Here is a 15,976-nt window from a genome sequence, read left to right on the forward strand (position 1 = left end):
GCGAGAATCTAAGCTAAAATGATGAACAACACGAGGGACACAAGATTTATACTGGTTCGAGCGATAGTTGTGGTGTAATACCCTACTCCGGTGTGTGGCGTGGTGGATTGCCTCAGGGGCGGATGATGAACAGTACAGAGAAAGAACAACCTCGCGAGAGGTGTTCTTGAGCTGGGGCGGTGTTCTACTTGGGATGGATCTTCCTGCCTCTAGATGAGATGATCTCTACTGTGGTGGCTAGCTCTATTTATAGAGGCCCTGGTCCTCTTCCCAAATATTGAGCGGTAAGGGAGCCAACAACGGCCATTTTGAAGGGGAACATCTAGTACAAGTTATCCTGACTAAAGTTGGTCTTCGGCTGACAAAAGCACTGGTGATGACGCCGTCTTGGGCTCCACGGTGACCTCCATTCTGCCCCTCTACTGGTCTTGGTCTCGTTGCACTGAAATGGTAACCTTTGCCTGATGCCTCGGTACTCCACGCCTATGCTTTCCCCCATTGCACCAAAGAGGAAACAAGGACACTGCGCCGGCCGGCGCCCGCCTGGTCTCGATCGTCATGGCTTGCGTCATGAGCACCTCGCGAGGTACCCCTGCCTTGATCTCTCCGCCTCCTTGCGAGCCTGCCTGGCGAGGCTGCTTCTAAGGAAGCCTCGTGTCGTCCGCCCCATGAGTCTTGTACTTATGAAGATGGGTCGTACTGGGCCACCACTCAAGCCACGCGGCAGGCTGCAGGCAGGCAAGTCTGGGGACCCCCGTTCCCAGAACACCGACAGTGAGGACGTCGGAGCAGCATGCGATTTCTCCCAGAGGATCGTCGTCCAAGGTCTCCCAGCCCCGACGAGGAGGAGAACCGCCTGGCAAATCCATGGGAGCAGCGACGAACTGCCTTCTCTTCGGGGGGAGGGGAACTGGCGAGGAGGAGATAAGAGCATAGTAACCGCAGGGCCTCGTCCCTTCAAACTGTAGATCGTTCCTTAGCAAAGGGGTGAGGCTACTATTTACTACTAGTACTAGCATTATGGAGTGTTATGAGATTGCATTGTACTGTAAATAATAGCACTAGTAAGAAAAATTTTGGCACTAGGTAGTAGTTTTTGGCGTGGATTAAGAAATTTTGGGTCTGTTTTTGCTATTTTTTGTACATGCCAACTAGTGTCAAAAAACGTCTTACATTATATGAGGGAGGAGTACATACTCGTACTATAGCAGTACTAGTAATACTTTTTCTCAACTAGTAGTGCGATGTACTGTACTTCTAGTCTAGTCTAGTATAGTGCACCAGTTCTGAACTCTTGAATCTCAGGGCCAAGGAGCTACAGTTGGAAGTGCAGGGTACTAATGTTCTCTAGAACCATCGCTGTACTATCAATGCAGGGAAAGTACACCTGCATAGTGGCCTAGTGAGTACTCTCGGTGCTCTATTCAGCCACTCCTCTCACGTAGCTGGCCTACTCAGTCGCTCCTCTCACGCACACACTAACAGTCTGTTTATCAGCGATGGTTACTGCGGGGGAAGAACATTTGAGTTATTTGATACAGCAAGACTAGGCTTTTCGCTTCCATTTGTGGAGGTGTAATGGATCTCGTCGAACTTTGTTAGTAGTTCCTTCTTTATGAATGAAATGAAGCAAAGCTTTTGCCTCCGTTTCAAAAAGAAGACGTCAAGAGGAATTTCTTTTATAGTAGAGCCGATAATGGAGTGAAGTCCATGCGTGCAACGCCACAAGCTACAGAGTAGTAGTAGAGCACTTTGCGTACAAAGCCATATTGCACAGTTCCCAATGCCTCGCCAGGCTTTTTCGGCTCCTCAAGCTTAATTGGGAGGCGCTAGTTTAAATATGCTACTAGCTGATGAGGAAGCTGCAAGCGAGGTGCGGCTAGGGCAAGCACGCGAGCCACGAGATGCTGGGAAGGAAAACCCGTTCACGTGGCTAGGCGATCCAGTGCACCCAGATTGTGGTGCCGCACGTCCGTTTGACTTCAAAACTTAAACTACCCGTGTAAAATATTGGCTCGCGGGGAAGTTACTATTTAGAGAAAAAAAGACCGCCGTGCGTTCAGCCGGGATCGAACCCACAAAATGAGGTATACACTCCCGCCACCACTAGTAGTACTCGTTGGAGTACAACGCAACCTAGAATCGCCTTTTGTCGCTAGTAGTACGTACATTGTTCCTTACAAGAAACCCCTAATAATGCAAGAAACCACTAAAATGCCAAGAAACTACTACCACTTGCATACATGGCAGACTTAAGATAAGACTACCTTATCAACCATTGTACATGCTCTTACCAACCAGCCCTACCAAGAAACGACTACTCTACAAAGTGTCGTTATAGGCACATTTCAACCCATGGCCCTGTTTGGATACATTTGTTGTCAATCTAACCCTGCCATCCAAACACCACTTTGGTTAGAGTTAGTTCAGGTTAGAATCTAACTCTAACCTCTAACAGGGCCCATGTCGCCCATTAAGTCAACGCCTTCTATTTGACCGGGCGTTATGACTTGTGGGACCTACATGTTAGTCTGCGCAAAAATCCCCGAGTGACCTCCTACCTCCGGCCGTCCACCTAGTCATCCTTGGCCATGGGACACAGCTATCGCCCCCAGCAGAAGGCGAGGTCAAAACCGTCGGCGGTGGGGAGCCCATGTTGCGGCAGCCCGGATGCCAGCTCCGTCCAGCTGCTTGTCTGCATGGTTTGCTAGCTAGATTGGCACGGCAGCGTGGCGGCTTGCTCGCGCACGCCGCGCTATGGCCAGCCATCTGGCTCGAGCGAAGGCCAGCGCGGCGGCTTGCTCGCTTGTGAGTCATGCTCGGGCCAGCCTGCCAACCCGTGCGGAGGCCAGCGCAGCGTCCAGCCCGTCCGGCGGAGCGGTGGCCAACTCGCTCATCACCGGCGCCACCGACGAACACGCACCAGTACTGTTTGAAGTAATGTTCAGGAAAAATAATGATTTGAGGGGGAATAATAGGATAGAAGGTCAGATGTGGGTCCCTCGTGTCAATGGTCAAACAAAATGTGTTGGTTTAAGCTGCCTCGTCAGCACGGACGTGTGGGCCAACCCTGTCTTAAATGGGTTTAAACGAACCTAATCGGTAGGAGTACTAGGTAGTAGTTTTCAGCGAGGATTAAGAAATTTTGGGTATGTTTTTGCTATTTTTTGTACAATAGATTCTTCCTAGGGCTGGTTGAAAGTGGTCGTTTTTTGTTAAATACTCTACATATTGTAAGTAGGAGTGAAAGTTAAGCTTTGGAAGACAATAAGCAAGGCTAGTTACATAGTGCATATGTATACATGATTGAAAGTAAATATTAACCATGAGTGACTAATATCTTGATGGAAAACTCAAAACTATGGAATACTAGGAAAAAAATGCATGGTTGGAAATACTAGCAATCTTCATGTGTGTTGTAACGAATCATAATTAGAATAATACTTATTCACAAACTTGATACAAAACACTCTAATTTTGATATACATAGGTCACTAGAGATATATTATGTTTCGATTAGAATATATTCCTTGGGCTGTTTTGGTGAGGTCGGGGAGGGACGTGGTTGGTTTTAAGATACTAATTATGGGTTTTTCTGCAAATTGGTAGACAAGTGGGATGTTTGTGAGAAAAGGCAACAAACTTACCTCACAGTCGTTAGATGTAGATCTAATGGTCAAAAACGACGGATGGCAGACACACCATCATCACCAACTTAGTCTTCTGTAGGAGTACTAGCAAGATCCGTGCATTGCACGGAACATGAAGATGCAATTTTTTGATAAAACACTTGTTGTGATTGACCCTTGCGGGAGTAATCCCATGTGTAAAAACTAATGATATCTCGAGAAATATGAGATAAGGTGAATAGGAGTGGGGTGTGGTGGTGATTGGTGGTCGGACTGAGCTGAGGCATGGGGACTGACGACGCCGGCAGCGGCCACCAGGCCAGTTTGTTCCAGAGGCTTCCTTTCTTAATTTCTCAACAATGAGGTTTGTTGGAGATAAGGATGAACGAGGGAAGGCCTTGTCTGCAAATGTGGAGAGGGGTGCAGGTATCTTTGAGTTTAATTTCCATCCGTCAGATATAGATCGGACGGTCTATATTGCAAGATGGCACACGTACCATCATCACCAACTCGGTTTTTTATAAGAGAAGAAATATAAGTATGGAGATACAAATGTATTATCGATACTTGCTTCCGCAAACTAGCATCTACATTCTATTCAACGCCTCGGCATGTGTGGTCTTAGCGCAATGACTACTCGACTGTGTAAACAAAGATTTTCCCGTCGCCGATAAGGAGGGGGTGATGGCGGCGCGCTTTTTGGCTTGCTCTAGTCCTAGTAGTCATACTAGGTGGTCTAAGCATGTGTGGATTTATTCTTTTTCACGTCTCATGTTCGCCGTACTGCCACGACTGTTGATGAATAGACGGTAATTTATTCACGGGGAAACCGTTGTTGAGCGTGTTTGCAAGAGAGAGATATAGTGTGCGTGTGTGATATGTTAGAGACTGAGGCAATGATAACAGATTCTTTGTGTCTATGTGCGTGGAGGATAGAGAGAGACATGTACATGGGGCTTTGTGTTGTGTAACATGGAGACACATATACATAATTAGAGAGTGGGTGTGTGAGATACACATGCGGACATGGGGAGAGATGAGGATCCAGATAAATGGGTGTTTGTGCGTTTCTGTGTGTGTTTGTGCACACGTTTGTGTGTGAGAGGGAGTGCATGTATGTGGAGTAGAGAGACCACTAATGATGTAAACCTAGTATAAGGGAAGGGGGAATGGTGTGACATGTGTAGTAGCGGGATAGGATGGGTGCGGGCGGGGGGAGCAGACTATTTGGAAGAGACATCGAGTGTGTGTGTGGGAGAGGGGTGTGAGAGCGCGCGCGAGAGAGAGAGAGAGCTAGCGACGGAGAGAGAGAGAGAGAGAGAGAGAGAGAGAGAGAGAGAGGAAGAGAGGGGGTGAGAGGGGTCGTTTGTGTCCATAAATGGCATATAGATAGGGAGACAATGTTGATGTTGTTCGAAATTGGCCTATGTACGGAGACGCAAAGGAAGAGAGTCATCGTGTGTGTGATAGGGACTTCATGAGAGATCTAGAATAGATGGTGTAGAGAACAATGTGCAAAATCGAGAACGATGATACATTAGGGAGCTATGGAAAGAGTCATGATATATATGTATATAGGGAAGGAGCTGGGGCGGGTCCGCATGTGGGAGAGATAGAAAGAGGAGAGTGGTGCACGAGGAGACAAAGTGTGCTTGTTTTGCAGTGGGGGTGGTGTGTCAGGTGAGTGCGCGAGAACCACATAATTAGGGAGATAGATGTTTGGGGCCGACATTTTGTGTGTATGGGAAATATACACTCTACATAGTGTGTGTGCTTGGGAAAGAGAGATAGCGGGAGACCTAGAGAGTAAGGGAAGTGATGTGTGCATGCCCGAGAGACAAAGTGATATAGACCTATATTGGGGTCCGGACTTTAGAAGAGAGATGGGTGTTAATGTGCTCGTGTGTTGGTGTTTGCAGGAGAGAACGACTTCTCTATGTGTGTGGGGGGGGACGAGGGGCGGGGGGGTTGGCTTCAGATAAAGAGTGAGGTGTCTATATTTGAGGGACTTTAGCGTAATTGAGATATTGTGCACTCATGGTTGATCAATTTGTTTCACAGTTTGGACTATGAGATAACAATACTTCTGAACATGCGTGATATACCTTGATGTACCAGAATTACAAACCTACGATTGGAATTTTGGAATTCGACTCCATCATTAGCTTTTGTAATTCATTTAAACGGAGGTACATTTTTTAAGCCGGGATTTTGTGATTTCAAATTCATATACCAAACCTAGAGATATACACATACGGGCATGTTCAAACTTTATAATCATCCACTTTATTCATACACATACACATTTTTGCTTTTGTCATCATATTTAGGATAAACACATTTGGAATTTCATTTGAATTGGACCGTATGATGGTATTTGCTTGTAGTAGCTCAACCATCCATATTTGAATTGAATGGACAATCTAAGTTTCGAGTTGGAGACATTGATTTTCAACACTTGCACTTTTTTTGCGTGCAAAACAAACAAATTGTCGGCCATGATATCATATTCGGCCGTACAAGAGCAGAACACTTATAATTTTAGGCGCCAAAAGCTTTCAAACTTCCCGCTCACATCGAAATATCACGCGCCCAAAAGTTTAGCCCTGCAATATTCCTGTTTTACCCCTGCCACATGAACGGAAAAGGGCTGCTTTGGTAACTCCATTGTTTTCCACTCTTTGCCCCCAACATTCTTCCCCAGAGCCCCTCCCCTTCCCCTCCCCAACCCCCCAACCACAGCAAGCCGCCGAATCTAGTCCTCTGCCGCAGCGGTGGACCTCACACCCCGCCGGATCTACCTTCCGCACCTTGGAACCCCCAACTACCAACTCACCACTTCACCGGAGCCGCTTCAGCGACTGGCTTGTCCACTGCTCCAGATCTCCTTGACCGCCATCATGGTCCACCACACCGGATCTGCTTAACCGGCGCCCTTGTCTACCACAGTGTAGGCCCTTCACTGACTCTCTCGTCCGCCCCTTCGCTGGCCCTTCATACAAGCCCTCGTCCGCCGCAACAGATCCGCCTCACCGAAAGCATTGTACAACGCGCCCGCCGAAGCCTTCATCCACTGCACCGGACCCGCTCCACGGATGCCATATTCAACTACACCGGCCCTGCTTTACCGACGCTGCAGCCTCATCAGGTTATTTCGATTTGTACTCCTTCGTTTTTCTCTTTATCGTGTAACTGTTCACTTACCACAGATGAGCTTTCTTGTATGTCAACAGGCGCCGCAACCATAGCACCAGAGCCGCTTCAGCGACGGCGACATCCGGCCCAAACTCAACCGCAACACCAGCACCATCGACGATCCTTAGCTATCAAGTATGACAACGATACCCATACGCCGTCGAGAATCAGGTACTATTATCCAACGGTCGGCGCCTACATTCACTTTCCTAGCATAAGCACCGCACCTTTGAATTCTTTAGGGCATCATTCAGTTTTTCATGAGACGCGTTATTCTGGTTGCACCTGTAGGGCCATACTCCTGGCAGTGAACATGCTACATGTGCTAAATTACATACCAGTGCACATATAGTTAATATGCTTTAGTTTTGTCCTAAGTACTCCCTCCGTTCCAAAATAGATGACCCAACTTTGTACTAACTTCAGAGTTAGTACAGAGTTGGGTCATCTATTTTGGAACGGAGGGAGTATTACTGTACTTCCTAGATATCATTGCCTACTATTTTACTTCTTGAATGCTATATTTATGATAATGGTGTTGTTTTGATGCCACATGTTGATTCCATCAGACTGCTTAATGTTCTTTGTGCTTAATTACACATTAGCAAACTAGCATGTGGTCCCGCTATTTTTTGTTCGTTTTACCCTACATTTTCTGATTCTATCTATTACATCACTGCTCCGAGCCTCTATTCATTACTTGTTTGTGTGTTCTTGATCTTCCCAAGTTGCATGACTAATTTGATGCTTCTATTAATTATGGAGCTGCCAACCCCATCAAGCAAAATATTTGTTCTTTTGGGGCTGGCACATCGAACAAGCATGAAAATAGAGGGAAGCAGATACATTGTCGTGTATGCACACACCCTTCTTTCATTAGTTTAGATGAACCATTGATGATCAATTCGGACCAGTGCATGTGATTAAAATTAATTTTACCTAAATAGAGGGTGCAGAATAAACTACAACAACTAGATTTGCAACCACGGGATGCTGATGATATGTTCCATGAACATTGCAACAGCAGCGAGGCTTCATAGCAACATATGGTAAGCCAGTGTGTTTTAGTACATGTGAAATGTAATGCAAGTGGGCCGCTTTCTTGGGTTGTGCCCTCAACCTGTAATACTACCGAATTACAAATAGTTCAGTTGTCTGCTTTGCTGTATTGCTTGAATCGAATGCTTGTTTGTTGTTATGTTGTACCTGAGTTGGCAAATATGTCAGCAGTGCCTGCTGTACTATCGTAAAGAAATGCATGCCTATTTCATTTGAGTCCTTAACTTTTCCTCTAAATTTCATCACAAGACTGTCTTCGTAGTTTATATGAGGCCACACTGTTAAGTGCTTTCTCAGATTATTTCAACTGCTTAGATGCCTTGGCAACTTAAATATAGCGGTGGTACACTCCCTTTCAACTAGGGATGTCAACTGGGTCCCATTTAATCCCTATTAAAGTCCACTAGTGGTATGATTGTTCAAAATAGTTTTAGGAAAATGAACTAGGGAGCTAGCAAAAACTAACTAGATGGGACTGGCGGATGTCGTTTATTTGCCACTTACATCCCTAGTTTCATCTTACCATTTAAATTTCTTTTCGACTAATGTTGCTTCGAACCATTTACATATAGCTTGCCATGCTCGGCAATAATTCGTCTGTCGTTTACCATGTAAGCTTACTGCCTGGATCATACGATAACTATCTCTTACTTATGTCCAGGGGAAACCTTTCAGGATGTAGTTCACACTAGGACACAATGTACAACCCCAGAATCTATTTGTGGAAGCTATGCGCCATCCATGTTATCAGATGGTAGTAGTTCAGAGGCAACACTGCCGGAGAGCAGTCTGAGCACAGATATTATAGTGCTTGAGGCTCTGCTAGAGGCAGAAAGAGATGGTGTGGCTGCCATGAATGAGGTAATATTTATCTTGAGGCTGGAAATTACGGAATTAGCGGCACGCATTATGCAAGCAACCCAAGAATTGGAGGAAGTAAGAATGTTGAATTTGAAGACGGAGGAGGTCCTGCTGTTTCTGCTATCTGAAGCCCAGGGTAATCCCGGCTCTTCTTTAGATACCAGTTGAAATTGTCGTTAGATTATTGTACTTGCATGTTGTGTCATGTCTCTGAATGGATTATGTTGCAAGACCCCCTATGTTGTCCATGTGTTGTAATGATCCAATTTTTTTAGGCAAGGTAATCCTCAGTACTTGTATGATTGACATAAGGTGAACTGTTTTTCGTGTTAGCATATTGTATTGGATGAAATAACTATTTGACTCAGAGTGTATCCAACCTACTGAATTCAAAGATCACGGCATTTCTAAATCATAATCATATATAAAGTTGGAATAAATCTTTGTTGTGGTTTTGAAGAAATAAATAACAAAACATAGAATTATCTGTGGATATTCGTAATCGAATACAAATTGGATTTGAATTTAGTTTGCCAGGGCCCAGGGCAAACATGAATGCTAATTCTCCCAAGTTTTGAACGAAGCGGCTAAACACCCACTATAATTTGTGGGCTGCCCAAAGCAAGTGTTTGCAAGATGGAAATTACTATTTACCCCTAAAACTTGACATCCTTATCGACCAGATTTATACTGCTGCCGATAGGGGTAGACTAGTAACTTCAATCAGACATGACACGACGGCCTCTGAGCCCATTCAGACACGGTGGGCGCCAAACGTGGGCGGCAAAACACATTTGATTCAAACTCGTCCGAAAGACATGTGTCTCTTCCTCCATTTCCCCATTCATACACTGTGGGCGGCAAAACAAACTCTCCTCGTCCGAAATCGATGTAGGCTAATATTTTAAATAGGGGCAGATGTGTAACTTCCCTCAGACGTGACACAACCGCCCTACCTGTCAGCCCCGTTCATACACCATGGGCGCCAACCGTGGGAGGAAAAACACCCTCTCCTCGCCCGAAATAGTTACCGGCAAATATTTGGGAGATGCGAGATTACCGTCCTATCCCCAACTGACAAAATTTTAAACGGGGGATAAGTTCGTAACTTTCCCACATTTTAGACAAGCACGTCCCAAAGTTTGAGATCCCCCCTCCCCTCCATTTCCCCATTCATACACCATCGGTGGCACGACAACCTCCGCACTGCGGCCAGCCTCCTCGGTCCATCACCCCATCCTCCACCTTGCTGGAGCCGCTACCCTTGACGGTGTCCTAGACTAGGGGGTACTCACCATGTCGTCTCCCGATCTGTTGGATTGGGCCGAGGACCCCCATGGCCGTATACTCTTGGGCCAGTTCGGACAACCCCTGCCGCATACAAGGACGACTCCACAAGACTTGGCGCCCAAGACAAGGACTCTCCTAAACCCTAGGCCTCCGGTGTCTTATATAAACCGGGGCCAGGCTAGTCAATAGACAATCTAATATTCATAACCACAATCTCGTGGTAGATACATGTACTCTGTACTATCCCCATATGAATACAATCAAAAGAAGGACGTGGGGTTTTACCTCCATCAAGAGGGCCCGGACCTGGGTAAAATCCGTGTCATGTTACCATCGCTCCAAGACGCCTAGCTTAGGACCCCTATTATGAGATATGCCGGATTTGACACCGACATTGGTGCTTTCATTGAGAGCCTGCTGGGTGATCACCATGGATCGATGGATTATCAGGTTATATTTTATCAGTCAAGATCTATTCTATGTGAGTTGTTTTCGTTTAGATTTGTTGCTGCCAGCTTGTGCAATTTTTGCTTGTAGAACTCGGGAAGAAAAATTATGTGGCGATCTCTGTACGCGGCACTGGCGAGCGCGTAGATCATGGGCAAGGCCGGCGTAAAGGAAGCAGTCTTCCTGGCCAAGGACCCACGCGCTAGGGCATGTGTACAAGGGCAGCACGCCAAGCACGGTCATCCTATCAAATCGGGGCAGATCAGATCAACCTTTAGGCCGCTTGACGGATTTCCTCAAAACTGCTAATATACTATTGTTACTACTATGCGCGTACATTGCAGATTAAAGTAACCCAAGGTTTGGAGCTTGGCGTTGTCTCCCGCGATGGCCGCTGGAATACATACAATGCTACCACTAGTACTTGTACTAATTGGAAGCACTCCTCCCGAGGTTTTGATTAATCAACTCAACTATCTCATACATGGAGATCATCTACGGACGACTTTGCCGTTTCCCACCTTCGATTCGGCCACCTCTGCCTCTACGGCCGAACAAATTTTTATCAGACTTCATTTTTTTTGTCTTTAATTTGGCCAGCCACTCATATTACTGCCAGGTGCTACCTCTCCAAATTATTTTTAATGCATAATATTTTTTCTAGAGAATTATTCCTTAGGCCAGTGTTTTTTCTCTGCACAGCTGAGGTGGACGAACATGTCTGCGTACAGTCCGCGCGAAGCAGTGCTAGTAGCTAAACATAAATTCAGCTATGAGACAAACCACAGGGAGATCAATTTCCCCTTTTCTTTATTAGGAAATCCTCATGCGCTATTCTTCCTAATAATTACATACAGTACAAATTATTTGTGCCATTATGTTTTCTGTTCGGTTTGTACTACTCTGTGTATAGATTGTAGTACGGACTATGTTCACATCCACTGTTTGGCGATACATCGGATCCGGTCTCAACCTGGCCTACGTGTGATCCGGCCAAAGGGATAGTGCAGAGCAGTGCACTGATCAGAGCTCGGCTCGATGGCAGCACACCACAGGGAGATTTATTTCTTTTCTTTTTTAAATTCAATACCTATGTAGTGGACCGCTGGTTGTCTTCTACTTTTTCTGACAAATACGCAGAATAAAAGTGCTACTACACATATCAAGGATTAGCTTTGCAGCATGTCCGACACGGATCAGTTTGTCTGTTTGCTTTGATCTGCTAGAGTCGTTGCTGCTGGTGTTCAGCCGACCTTCGCCGACATCGCCGTGCCACGACGCCAACGCGCCATCGAGCTATCCTCAGCTTAGGCCATATTTACCAAACTTTTTTCGCACAAATTAATTATGTTCCTTTTTTCATTATCATTTTTTTGGTTTGCACTATTTTACCTTTGCAGGCAATTGACTTAGATCGGGCCGCACTATCCCCTCGGCGTGGTGTCCTCGTCGTCCACCTCCGTCGACCGAATTGTGTCGTCGCCTTGGAACGCTGCCCTGTGTTGGCAACCCCGCATCGTTGCTTCATCAACCTACTCGGCCGGAGATTTTAGTGTCACCTGGCGACCTGCTCCATCACCTCGGCTAGACTGGGGGCTTCACCTCGGCTAGACTGGGGGCTTGGGGGCTGAGACCTCCTCCCGCACCAAGCTCGGACCACATCATCAATGCCGAACACATTAACCAGCTAAGTCACTTTCATGCTCAAAGTTTTAAAATTTTAAATTTTGTTCGGTTCGACCAAGCATTATACCTTTTTGGCAAAAAGTTGTTTGTGAAAAACTTCCGTGTCCAAACTTTGTCTATGACACACAAATTCAAATACCCATTTACTTGGGGGCTTCCTTTCTGAAGCCTTTCCTCTTGCATATGATTATACTTGTACGGCTTCGTTCCTTGTTCATGTATTACGCCACAATATGTACCATATTGACTTAAGTGTTCCGCAAGCTGGGTTGCCTTGCTCCTGTGTTTACCCCTACGTTCCCGATTGTTCGGCTAGGGAGTAAAGGGAGCACCTCTGCGATTGTCACGACTGGGTCTTCCGAGCTCTGACCTCAGACTGGGTGAAGCCGAAAGCTAGCGCTCTTATTGTTTTCAATCATGGTCGCGACACAACGGAACTCATGAGTACAAAAAATCTATTGCACAAGTCTCATAGATACAATGAGCAACCGAAGAAAGGTATCGGTGGGGGTACTATTTTCTTCGAAGATTCTTCTTACACTTCGTCAGTAATATAGCATAAGTTCCCTGAGCGCGCTTTGTCTGTTACAGCCTTATGGCCTGATTGCCTGTTTATCGAAAACACCGTCGATATTCTCGACAGGTGAAGTACATAACACTTTTAGGCCCTTGGCCGAAGAGGGAGAAGCCGACGGTCGGTTAAGACGCGTTTAAAGTTTGGGTGAACACATATATGATATAAGTACTTTGGTACATACAATCATTATACATAAGATTCTGTTACCCAAGTCACTCGGGGGCTCTTAAATTTATGTGAGCTGTTTTATAGTAAGTGTTCTTCTTCTTAGTCGTTGCCTAGCCTTTTTTCTATCACCCCTTTTTTCGACGCGAGTGTGTATGTCGGTGTTTTGGAACGGGGGTACCTAGACTTGCCTGCCTGCGGCCTGCGGCGTGGCTCAAGGAGTGGCCCAGTATGGCCCATCTTCATCAACGCATACTCAAGACCCTCGCGTGGGGCCAAGCCTCGCGGGGCGGACGGCAGGAGGCTTCCTCAGGCACGGCCTTGTCAGGCTGGCTCGCGAGGAGGCGGAGAGATCAAGGCGGGGTACCTCGCGAGGTGCTCATGACGCAAGCCATGACGACCAAGGCCAGGCGGGCGCCAGGCGGGCGCCGGCCTACGCAGAGTCCTTGTTTCCTCTTTGGTGCAAAGGGGGCAAGCGCAGGCAAGAGTATCAAGCAAAGGCAACCATTTCGGTGCAACAAGACCAAGACCAGCAGGACGGCAGAACGGAGGTCATCGTGGAGCCCTAGCCGGCGTCATCGTCAGGGTCTTTTGAAGGCGAGGACCAACTTTAGTCAGGATAAGTGTACTAGAAGTTCCCCTTCAAAATGGCCAATTGTTGGCGCCCTTCCCGCTCAATATTTGGGGAGAGGCCCAGGGCCTCCGCCTATAAATAGGACTAGCCACCCACAAGGTAGAGGCATCGAAAGAACAAGGATAGAAAGATAGATAGATAGAGAGAGAGAGAGAAGCGACTGAACTCCCCCTAGCAGTTCATCGCACCAGCCAAGAACAGACCCCCGCGAGGCTGTTCTTCCTTGTACTACTCATCATCTGCCCCAGAGGCAATTCACACACCACACACTGGAGTAGGGTGTTACACCACAATGGTGGCCCGAACTAGTATAAACCTTGTGTTCTTTGTGTTGTTCTTCGTGTAGTTTAGATCCTTGCGAGGCGACGAGACACGGGTAGGCAGGGGGTGTGATCTCCGCATGCACCCCAAAGTTCGAACCTTGAGGGTCTGCCGGAACCTGAAATCCGACATTTGGCGCGCCAGGTAGGGGTGCGCCGGAGCTTTCGCTTCCACCAACCTGTGGTCCGCCAACACCGCGATTCGCCCTCATGATGGGCAACACGCTGCCCGCTCCGGTCGCCGGCGCCAGCATGGGGGCCAGGGGGCTCCGAGCCTTGGCCCCCGCCTTGCGACAGGTGCAATGGCCGAACAAATTCAAGCTGGAGATGCCACCGCGCTGCGACGGGACGTTCGATCCGCTAGCTTTCCTGCAGGCATACGAGGAGGCCGTCCTCGAGGCTGGGGGCGACGACAGGGTCATGGCCAAATTGTTTCCCATGGCCCTCACTGGTGTCCCGCGCATGTGGCTGCTCCACCTGCCGACGACTTCCGTGGCCTCCTGCGGGGAGCTGTGCGGCCTCTTCCTCGCCCAGTACGCTGCACCGGCGCACCTGGTCGTCGCAGCTCTCCTGGGCGGATCGCAAGCACCACCTTCAGGCCACCACATCAAGCCATTTGTCCACCAGATCGGCGCCGCTTCGACGCCGCGTGGGGCACCTCCGGGCTGGGCGGCGCCTAAAGCCGATCTGGCCTTCAGCTCGGATGATCACCCCTCCAACTCGGCCTGCTCGGGAACGCTCCCAATGCTATGCACCCCCACCATCTATCAGGTGGCCGTCACCAGGACCCTCATCGACGGCGGTGCTGGCCTCAGCGTGCCCTCAGTGGAGGCCTTCAACCTTCTCCACGTACCGCCGGAGCGGCTGCAGCCCAGCAGTCCCTTCTTGGGCATCGGAGGCGGCTCCACCGGCTCCCTGGGGCAGATCCGCCTTCCGGTGACCTTCGGCACCTACGACAACTTCTGCACGGAGCTAATCGACTTCAACGTCGCCCCCATCGGCCTCCCATACAACGCCATCCTTGGTTACCCGGCACTAGCCTGGTTCATGGCCGCAACTCACCCAGCGTTAACCTCATGAAGATGCCCGGGAGTAGCGGCATCCTCACTGTGTCTGGAGACACCGGGGATGCGTTGCAAGCGCTCAAGCTCGACTTCAACGCCGCGGCGGTGGCACAACCCACCGACTCAGACGCCCCTGAACCCAAGGGGGCTGCGCCGGCAAAGAAGAAGCAGCTATTTATTCAGGACAAGGCAGAAACCAAGCAGGTACTGGTCGACGAAGACGGATCTACCAGCGCCACCTTCACCATAGGCGCCAACCTCGAGCCCGAATAGGAGGAAGCCTTGGTGAAGTTCCTACGCGCTAACAAGAAGGTATTCGCGTGGGAACCTGATCAGCTGGCCGGGGTCTCGAGGGGCGTAATTGAGCATCACCTCACGTGTGCCCCGTGAAGCAGAAGGCGAGGCGGCAGTCCACTGAGAAGCAAGCTTTCATCGTCCAAGAGACCCGCAAGTTGGAGGCAACGGGGGTCATTCGCGGGTCCGTTACCCAGATTGGTTGGCTAACCCGGTTGTCGTGCCGAAGAAAGGGGGAAAGGAACGCATGTGTGTCGACTTCACCAAGCTCAACAAGGCCTGCCCCCAGGATCCGTTCCCGCTCCCTCGCATCGACCAGATTGTCGACTCCACCGCTGAGTGCAACTTGTTGTGCTTCCTGGATGCCTTCTCCGGCTACCACCAGATCAAGATGGCAGTAGAAGATGTAGAAAAGACGGCCTTCCTGACCCCGTGTGGAGTGTACTGCTATACATGCATGTCGTTCGGGCTGCGCAATGCCGGTGCGACCTTTCAGCGGCTGATGCACATCGCCTTCGGTCGACAACTCGGGAGGAATGCTGAGGCTTACGTTGATGACATTGTGGTGAAGTCTCGGGAGGCAAAAACCCTGATACAGGACTTGGAGGAAACCTTCGCGAGCCTAAACGAAGTGGACCTGCGGCTCAACCCGGAGAAGTGTGTGTTTGGAGTCCCCTCGGGCAAGCTCCTGGGTTTCCTCGTATCCCACCAGGGCATCGAGGCCAACCCAGAAAAGGTAAAAGCAGTCGAGGACA

The sequence above is a fragment of the Triticum dicoccoides genome, chromosome 7B (genome assembly GCF_002162155.2).
Source record: "Triticum dicoccoides isolate Atlit2015 ecotype Zavitan chromosome 7B, WEW_v2.0, whole genome shotgun sequence".
Lineage (NCBI taxonomy): Eukaryota > Viridiplantae > Streptophyta > Magnoliopsida > Poales > Poaceae > Triticum > Triticum dicoccoides.